The sequence below is a fragment of the Aquarana catesbeiana genome, linkage group LG02 (genome assembly GCF_042186555.1).
Source record: "Aquarana catesbeiana isolate 2022-GZ linkage group LG02, ASM4218655v1, whole genome shotgun sequence".
Classification (NCBI taxonomy): Eukaryota; Metazoa; Chordata; class Amphibia; order Anura; family Ranidae; genus Aquarana; species Aquarana catesbeiana.
In genome coordinates, this window is record NC_133325.1 from 571,220,095 (window position 1) to 571,229,715 (window position 9,621).

The following is a 9,621-nucleotide window of genomic DNA, read 5'->3' on the forward strand; positions in this document are numbered from 1 at the left end:
ACTTACAGCTAGATATTCAGTCAAAGTTTGATAAAACAGAATTCTTGGTTACAATACTTTGTCAGAGGGCTAGTGGGTCTTATCTTGCCTCCTGACTCTTTAATCCTTTCTTCCCCCACCTCCCCACACATATTGTACATATGGTGACCCTGCGATGCTCTGTTTAGCATAGGCACCAGACAGAAGAAAGATAGTTGTTACAAATGTTGGCTAGATAAGTTTATCTATCATAGCTTGGTTACATTCCACTATTCAAACGTTACACTGCCACATAACTCTTACAGAAAACTAGACAAACTTCTTGATTGGTTCTAAATATCTTTATTTTTTTATTGTAATTAATTGTACATTGGTACATTGTTGTTCCCCTCCATGGGAAGTGCTGTTTGATAACTACAATAAAAAGATTGTAATAATAAATGGCCAGGATCAGTGACTTTTTGACACAGGACTCCAATTAGCCTGAAATACAGAAGTGCAATAAACGCTTACCCACAAGCCAAAACTTCATTCTGGTTAAAAAAAAATTCTTGCTATTGTTGCAATGTTGCATTTCCATTTTTCTAGCTATGCCTTAGGGCTCGTTTTATACTTGCACTTGATGGGACCATAAAAACATGGCCCCTTTTATGCTATATTTCCAGCTGGATGGGGGTATACACATGCCATAATGCTTTGCCTCACAGGCACAGCAAATATTATACTCCTTGTCGCATTTGGCGGGCAGTACTGCCATCAAAATGTAATGCACATGGTTGCAATGAGGTGGTATAACATTTACAGGGTTAAAACTGGCACTGAAGAGGTGACGTATTTCGTCCTCAACGCCTGTGAAACGCATCTGAAAAGCAATCCACCACGGATCTCTTTTTAAGAGGGGCGACATAATCTACTGCACATCTAAACTGAGCCTTACAAAAAGCTTTGCATGTCATTACAATGTTTTAAATTACTTGTATGTAATGTAATTTTGGTCTATAATATAAGCATTCCCCCTTCCCCATTGTATGAAGCCAGTCTAATTTCTTTGCTTTAACTTGCTTTGTTCATGTATCTTTTTTGAAAAATGCAGATAGCTCTGTTTTTATGTCATTGCATTCATCAGGGAAAATTCACAAAAGACACATCAGAGATCAGTGGAGTGGATTGTTAAAGAGCTATTATACCTCAACAGCAGACCACACATTTCCCAAAAATGATCACAGACACAATACAGTATGTTTATAAAAGGTTGTTTCTTTAAATGTAACTGTGGCCAAAATAGAAAATGACATGATGCAGTCTGCTCATAAGTTCCAGGGCCCTCTCAAGCAAATTGTTAAATACAGATTAAAGTGCTGATCTTATTTGGTTTAGTGCAACAAGGGTCTCCAAACTTTATTAACAAAGGGCCAGTTTACTGGTCTTTAGACTTTTGGGGGGCCGGACTGTGGCCAGTGGAATTAGAAAATGCAGCAGAAATGGTGCCCCATCATTGGTGTCAGTGGAAGGATTGGTGCCGTATTTATGGTATCGGCGGGAGGAAAAGTGCCCCATCTTTAGTGTTAGTGGGAGTAAGAATGTTCTATAGTTTATATCAGTAGGAGGAATTATTCCCAAATATTGGTGTACGGGAATGGTGCCTCATGTTTGATGTCAGTGGGAAGAATAGTGCCCCAAGGGCTGGATAAAAGGCAAGAGAAGGGCATTTGGCCCGCGTGCCGCAGTTTGGAGACCACTGGTCTAGTGCAACAGATTCTAGCATTCTTCACACCCTAAGGTTGCATCTGCAACCTCTAAGTCTTGCTTGTGCATTTCTACAAACTGAGTATTGTAAGTTGCTGAGCCTCACATTTTCTCCTGACACCCACTTCCTCCACTTTTCCCAGTCTCATGGCTATGGCATGAAAGTCTGCCTTGAGGCTGGTGATTGCTGCTTTTAATGCATTTTTAACATTTGCTGTTACTGTCTGTAGAACGGTCGTAAAAGGCTGACAGATACTAGCAGGTTGGATTTTCCCAGGATGAGGTCTGGAGTGTTGTGCTTGATTCCTCAAGGTCTACTTGTCTGGTAGATTTTGTGCATTGAGGTCTGCAATGCCTCCGGGTACTCCTTAGGATATTCTTGCCAAGCTGCATGCTTGGTTCTACTAGGGGTTTGGATGAGGACATGCTGCAAAAATTTTTCACAATTATTTGCTATGCTGGTGTCTTGTTGTGAGAGCTTGTTTTTCTTCTATATTGAAGCTAAGGACTCGTGCTGCTTAGGTTGGAGTGGGGAAGGTTTAGCAACCTTGTCAGATTTTTAATGCTGTCCGTGTCCCTGCTGGAAAGATTCACCTTCTCCATTGAGGGGCAATATTTCAACTTAGTTGTTGCTGTGGCAATGGTCCAGAAGGTGATTTTCCTCACTTTATGAGCTTTTAGTAAATAAAATGTAAAAGCACACCTAAGGCCCTTTCACACGGGCTGTCCGATCAGGTCCGCCTGTCAGTTTTTCAGGCGGACCTGATTGGACCCATCATTGTCCTCTATGAAGAGGCGGATGTCAGCGGACCCATGTCTGCTTACACCCGCCGCCATTTGATCCAATCTGCCAAAAACAGACGGATGATAGTCCTATTTTCCCTCCGTCCATCAGATCAGATGGAAATGGACAGGCGGTCCGTTACCATCCAATTGCCCCATAGAGGAGAGAGGGACTGTGTCAGCTCTGCGGAGCAGACAGGGACCTGTCATCTGCCTGCTCAGTGGGCATCAGCGGAAAGATTCCCCGCTGAGCATGTGGACTCAGCTTAGTGGAGGCACCCATGTTAAAGGGGCCCTACAAAATTAGTCAACTGTCCAAGTGCACAAGAGGCACACAAAATGAAACTATTACACAGCATGCAGTGGGCTAGACATGATATTGCGCTCTCAATCAGTATTTCCCAGCTGTAGCATCACTTCCAGTTTGCGTGTCACCAGTTTCTGCCTTATGCGATGTTACTGTTGATTTTGTCAAAGGCAGGAAGTGAGAAGCCTTTAAGAAAAAAAAGGTTTTTCTAGAATTACACTTTATCTGTAAGTACCAGTAATTGTATCTACATTTATTTTAATTGGGTTAAGGAGGTGGCAGCAAGGCTGAAGGTTTTGTTCAGTCTATAATGCTTAACATAGATGCATGTCTGGAGCAGTAATTTCAGGATAATAAACAGGATAAATAAAGAAGATGTGACAGATTTGCCCATCTGTAAACAGGTTTGCAAGAGTAAAAGGCAATGTTAATGTTCTACTTGATTAAAAAAAAAAAAGGGACAATGTTGATGACAATTTTGAGAGCATTTACCTGCTTACTTAGGCAGACCATACATGGTTCAAATCGGTTTGAACCGTGTATGGGCAGACTGAATGTACCAAGTTGATCAATCAACTTGGGTACAACCAGCAAGCTGGGTTTTACCTGCGATTATTGCTAGTGGCTGCCAGGAGGGATTGCCACATCAACACTGTCTGTATTGATAGGGAAATCGAGCAAATTTCTTTTATGCAACCTGTGGTTGCAGGAAAGATATTTGCTCCATGTATGGCCGGCCTTGGACAGGTAAAAGGAATTTAGGATATTTTAGAGGGTTTGTACACATTTGGGTTGATTTAGAAGGAGCAGAGACTGTTTATTCAGCAAAATGAAATTAACTTTGCTAAGTGAATGTTTATTAAGATTAATGAACACTGATCCTCCTAAATACCACAAGGCAATACCGTCCATCCATACAATATGGCAAGAGTCCTAGAATGGTGCACACATGGTCTCTGGTCTAGACAAGTGATGAATTCAGATTGGGCAAGCAATGTCAAAACTACTTCCCCAGTTTTACTTTGATTCAGGAGGGAGATTCCATCCCACTCTAGTTCCACCCCTCAAGCTGGGTTTGCTTATTGAGTTAGTTGTTGATGTAATACTCTTGTACTGATAAAGAGACAAAAGTTGCTCTCAGTATTCTAATTTTCTCACCTAATACCTCAAGGAGACAGTGGGGTTGCTTTTGTCTAGAATGAATAGAGTGTATTCATTAAGGTGAACAAGTTTGTCTCAGGACTCCACCTTTATTATATGCAAGAAAATAACCACTGTACATGGGTTGTAATAATGCAGCTTCCATTTTGTCTGGATACCATCAGACCCCTAACATGTAAACCAAATATTTATATTTTCTTCTCATTTATTTGTAAAATGAAAATAAAGTATGGCGTTTGAGAATGAGGGTCGCTTTTGTCCAAAAAAACATTTCCAAACTGCCAAGATGCCTACATTTGACAATTATTACTTCCCTTTAGCTTATCACAGCTCTTCGGCTCTCTCAAAGACGAGGGGTGTGAGTATACTACTTTCCAGATCAGTCGCGTGGACCGACTGAGTGACCCAGAGGGTCATTATGTCTTTCATAGGGGAGATCTAGGGGGGCACAGGGTTACCTTAGCATGAATCTATTTTCCCAGTCAGGCCCAGTTAAGCTGCCTGGGCTTCATGTAACGTATATTGATTTTGGGTGGTGACCTAAACATGGCTCTAGATCTACTTACCACTTTTTATACACTTTCCTTAGATAAGTCAAGAAAGCCCTTTAATCCCTCTGCCTAGTTAATGTTTGGCGAACCCATCACCCCATTGACTGTGATTATACATTTTATTCAAGACTACATGATAGCTACTCCAAGGTAGATTATGTTATGACTTCTCATGCACTTCTTCTGGCGGTGAACAAAACATTTATAGGCACTCAGACAATCTCTGATCACGCCCCAACAGTCATTGACCTTTGCCTTGGTACTCCCCAATCTAAACCTTGGAAGTGGAAACTTAATGATTCTTTGGTGCATAAGGGCCTTTAGAGGGGAGAGCGCTCCCTGACCCTTTACCAAATTTTTTCTGAGAATGACACTGGAAGTCTCCTCGCTGACCCTATGGACATAAATAAGTAATGAGGGGTAAGTTGATTCAGAAAGCATCAGAGTTAAAAAAGGAAGGGCTAGCCCTGCTCCAAAAACAATTGGACCTGGTAGCCTGTCTTGAAGGTCTTCATAAAAGATCACGTTCTTAGTCTGTAGCTGCGGATCTCAAAATTCACTGGCAGGAAGTGGCCTCCATGCTTTTGCATGACACCAAAGTAAAATTACAGAAGGTTTGGCAGGCTTACTATGAACGCGGTAATAAGCCTGATAGGCTCTTCAAGTGGAAGTCCATGCTAAAACTAAAATCCTTTCATCTATAGCCACCAACATTCTAAAACAAACCTATCTAACCCTGTAAAGAAAAAAATCAGTATACATTTTCTGCAGGCGATACGACCCGATCTCTAGTGGCGAAAGCTCTGATCCCATGCTGAGCTCTCAGCTGCAGCTTCGCTCTGTGGGCGGGTGCAGAGGATACGTCCGACAACGGAAGCCCCATAGTAAGTCTATGGGTTATGTTACTCCCCATTCATTTCACAATTCGTTTCAGCATAAGTCACACAAATAGGAAACCTAAGGGGTATATAAAGACACTGAACTTCAAAAGAGCCAACTTCCAGAAACTATGCTTCTTGCTAGAAGATACTAAATGTAATAAAATCCTAGGCACAAAGAATTCGGAGGAAACATGGATGTGCTTTACGATCATATTAAATAAGGGTATTAGCCAGTGCATCCCAAAGGGTAATATATTTAAAAGAGCTAATAAAATCCCTGAGTGGCTTAACGCCAACGTAAAAATTCATTTAAAAGCAAAGGTGAAGGCCTTCAAAAAATACAAGGCTGAGGGATCATCAGCATTCCAACTGTACAAAGAATACAGTAAGAAATGTAAGGGTGTAATCAGGGCGGCTAAGAAAGAACACAAAAGGCACATAGCGGAGGAGAGTAAGAAAAATCTCAAGAAATTCTTTAAGTACAAAAATTAATAAAGAGGGAGGACAGATCATATTGGCCCCATAAAGAATGATGAAGGGATTCTGGTTACCAAGGATGTGAGATGGTGAAGGTTTTGAATGTATTCTTCTCCTCAGTCTTCACGAGGGAAATGGGGCTTCAGTAACTAAAACTGCAATGTTTATCCTCATGACACGTCACAGGAAGCACCCCCAGTAGTTCAGAGGATAAAATCAGAAACAGACTTGAAAAACTCAACATAAATAAGTCACCAGGACCAGATGGCTAGCACCCGAAGGTCCTTAAGGAACTCGGTCAAGTACTTGCCAGACCGTTGTTCCTAATTTTTACGAATGGTCTACTGACTGGTATGGTACCAGCTGTTTGGAGAAAAGCCAATGTAGCACCAATCTTTAAAAAAGGACCAAGATACAGTGCCTTGCAAAAGTATTCACCCCCCTTGGCTTTTTACCTATTTTGTTACATTACAGCCTTTAGTTCAATGTTTTTTTTAATCTGAATTATATGTGATGGATCAGAACACAATAGTCTAAGTTGATGTCATGTATATTAGAGGTGATGTAAAATTAGAAAAATATATACATAAAACTATTTTTCAGGAAAAAATAAAACGAATACTTGGCATGTGCGTATGTATTCACCCCCTCTGTTATGAAGCCCATAAAAAGCTCTGGTGCAACCAATTACCTTCAGAAGTCACATAATTAGTGAAATAATGTCCACCTGTGCGCAATCTAAGTGTCACATGATCTGCCATTACATATACACACCTTTTTGAAAGGCCCCAGAGGGTGCAACACCTAAGCAAGAGTCACCACGAACCAAACACTGCCATGAAGACCAATGATCTCTCCAAACAAGTAAGGGACAATGTTGTTGAGAAATACAAGTCAGGGTTAGGTTATAAAAAAATATCCAAATCTTTGATAATCCCTAGGAGCACCATCAAATCTATCATAACCAAATGGAAAGAACATGGCACAACAGCAAACCTGCCAAGAGACGGCCACACACCAAAACTAACGGACCGGGCAAGGAGGGCATTAATTAGAGAGGCAGAACAGAGACCTAAGGTAACCCTGGAGGAGCTGCAGAGTTCCACAGCAGAGACTGGAGTATCTGTACATAGGATGACAATAAGCCATACACTCCATAGGGTTGGGCTTTATGGCAGAGTGGCCAGAAGAAAGCCATTACTTTCAGCAAAAAGCAAAATGGCACGTTTTAAGTTTGCGAAAAAGGCATGTGGAAGACTCCCAAAATGTATGGAGGAAGGGGCTCTGGTCTGATGGAACTAAAATTTTACTTTTTGGCCATCAAAGAAAACGCTGTCTGGTGCAAACTCAACACATCACATCACCCAAAGAACACCATCCCATGGTGGTGGCAGCATCATGCTGTGGGGATGTTTTTCAGCAGTTGGGACTGGGAAACTGGTCAGAGTTGAGGGAAAGATGGATGGTGCTAAATACAGGGATATACTTGAGCAAAACCTGTACCACTCTGTGTGTGATTTGAGGCTAGAACGGAGGTTCACCTTCCAGCAGGACAATGACCCCAAACACACTGCTAGAGCAACACTTGAGTGGCTAAAGGGGAAACGTGTAAATGTGTTGGAATGGCCTCGTCAAAGCCCAGACCTCAATCCAATAGAAAATCTGAGGTCAGATTTAAAGATTGCTGTTCACAAGTGCAAGAGCTGGAGCAGTGGTAAGATGTGGCAAGCTCATAGAGACTTAGCCAAAGTGACTTGGAGCTGTGATAGCCACAAAAGGTAGCTCTACAAAGTATTGACTTTAGGGGGGTGAATAGTTATGCACATTGACTTTTTCTGTTATTTTGTCCTATTTGTTGTTTGCTTCACAATAATAAAAAAAAAATCTTCAAAGTTGTGGGCATGTTCTGTAAATTAAATGATGCAAATCCTCAAACGATCCATGTTAATTCCAGGGTGTGAGGCAACAAAACACAAAAAATGCCAAGGCGGTAAATACTTTTGCAAGGCACTGTATATCCCTGGGAACTACAGACCAATTAGCCTAACATCAATAGTAAGCAAGCTCTTGGAAGGGATGATAAGGGATCATATACAAGATTTTAGTGATGAAAACAGTATCATTAGCAGTATTTAGCCTGGATTCATGAAAAATCGTTCTTGGCAAACAAATCTATTAACCTTCTATGAGGAGGTGAGCTGCCATCTAGATGAAGGAAGGCCCGTAGATGTAGTGTATCTGGATTTTGCTGAGGAATTTGATACAGTTCCCCACAAACTTTTACTATACAAGCTAAGGTCTGTCGGCATGGACCAAAGGGTGAGTACATGGATTGAAAACTGGCTACAAGGGCGAGTTCAGAGGGTAGTGATAAATGGGGAGTACTCGGAATGGTCCAGTGTGAAAAGTGGGGTCCCTCGGGGTTCTGTCCTGGGACCAATCCTATTTAATTTCTTCATAAATGACCTGGAGGATGGGATAAGCAACTCAATCTCAGTATTTGCGGACGATACTAAGCTAAGCAGGGCAATAGCTTCTCCGCAGGATGTGGAAACCTTGAAAGATCTGGACAAAAATAATGGGGTGGGCAACTACATGGCAAATGAGGGTTAATGTAGAAAAATGTAAAATAATGCATTTAGATGGCAAAAACATGAATGCAATCTACTCACTGGGGGGAGAACCTCTGGGGGAATCTAGGATGGAAAAGGACCTGGGGTCTTAGTAGATGACAGTGTCAGGGCTGGGCTCAGCCCTTCCTTCTCTGAGCTGGTCGCTCAGCTGTCAGCTAATTGCCAGTTCCTATCTCTCTACAGTACTTAACTGTTGATGATATCCTGCTCATCAATCCTGCCTACTTAAGCCGTCCAGCCCAGAGGATCTCTACCTTCATCACAGAGACTATCTCCTGCGTTCCTGTTAAAAGACTTGCTTGGCTGACATCCCTTCTGGCTCCAGATCCTGCTTGCTGTTTTACTACACTCATCTCCGGCTCCCTGACATTTGGCTTGTCTGAATATCCGTTCCCTTCCTAAACTCTGGCTATGTTTTGACTACGTTTATTCTATTTACTTTTATTATTAAACAAGTGTGATTTAACTGTACTTCTGTCTCGTCTGATTTCATGGTTTCTGACAGACAGGCTCAGCAACGGCATGCAATGCCAAGCTGCTGCAAGCAAAGCCAATAGAATATTGGCATGCATTAAAAAGGGAATTAATTCCAGAGATAAAACGATAATTCTCCCACTCTACAAGACTTTGGTCCGGCTGCACCTGGAGTATGCCATCCAGTTCTGGGTACCAGTCCTCAGGAAGGATGTGCTAGAAATGGAGAGAGTACAGAGAAGGGCAACAAAGCTAATAAAGGGACTGGAGGATCTTAGTTACGAGGAAAGATTACTAGCACTGAACTTATTCTCTCTGTAATGACGCTTGAGAGGGGATATGATTTCAATGTACAAATACCGTACTGGTGACCCCACAATAGGGATAAAACTTTTCAGCAAAAGGGCATTTAAAAAGACTTGCGACCATTAACTAAATTGAGAGGAAAAGCGATTTAACCAGAAACTGCGTAAAGAGTTCTTTACTGTTAGAGAGGTAAGAATGTGGAATTCTCTTCCACAAGCAGTGGTTTCAGCAGGGGGCATAGATATTTAAAAAAACTATTAGGCACCTAAATGACCACAACATACAGTGATATACAATGTAATATTGACATAAAAGCGCACACA